Source organism: Penaeus monodon, chromosome 22 (genome assembly GCF_015228065.2).
Source record: "Penaeus monodon isolate SGIC_2016 chromosome 22, NSTDA_Pmon_1, whole genome shotgun sequence".
NCBI lineage: Eukaryota > Metazoa > Arthropoda > Malacostraca > Decapoda > Penaeidae > Penaeus > Penaeus monodon.
This window is the reverse complement of record NC_051407.1, coordinates 10461220-10461949: the sequence shown is the minus strand read 5'-3', so window position 1 is coordinate 10461949 and position 730 is coordinate 10461220. Positions and strand designations below refer to the sequence as shown.

The window sequence follows — 730 nt, the reverse complement described above, 5'->3', positions numbered from 1 at the left end:
CCTACCTGAATACTAATAATTCTGAATCACACTTGTAAGACCTCCATGAATTTCAAATAGAGAAAACCGTTAATGTAAATTCCTTTCACAGCCTCCCATGTGACTACACCATATGATGAACTAGAGATAAATGATACTAGTTTGGTAAACATCATTTAGAATCTTTTTATATCAAGACCACATCAGCAATTACCACAGAAATCCTCAGAACACTCCTTTACATTGCACTAAAACCAAAAAGTTAAGGTCAAACACCTCACTTGTGTGATGTGTGTATAAGCAATTTTTCTCACCTACCAATGAATACCAACACTTAGCAAAGAGATACAATCTTTACCACATCCTCCTCTTGTCCTTGATGAGTTTATATTTTTGTAACACGAGTAATGGCTTGGGTTTTAGTTCCTACATAGCTAACAACCTTTTGCTAATTAAACTATGAAAAAATCTTTGGGTACATAAATTCAATATGGAATGCTCTAGTCAACAATCATTAGCCTACATCAACAATCATTACAGATCAGTAATATCACATACAGTCCTAACAAGAGCAGTAACACTTGTTCCCAAGCAACTAACTGCATTCTGACTGTGAAACTGTGGAAACATCTCTCTTGCACAAGTAATCTCAATTTAGAATGCAAAGTCACACCACAAAGGTTCTCCAGTGAATTTCTGAATACCGAACAAAGAAATACCATACACAACTAAGTATTTTTCTTCTTTCTTA

The 730-nt window shown here is 34.7% G+C and overlaps 1 protein-coding gene across 1 annotated transcript in view; it reads right to left on the bottom strand.

The window, feature by feature from the left end:
- LOC119586933 (glycerol-3-phosphate acyltransferase 3-like) overlaps nt 1-730 on the bottom strand; it is a gene marked incomplete in the record, with an annotated part of 80451 nt that overhangs the window by 74077 nt on the left and 5644 nt on the right.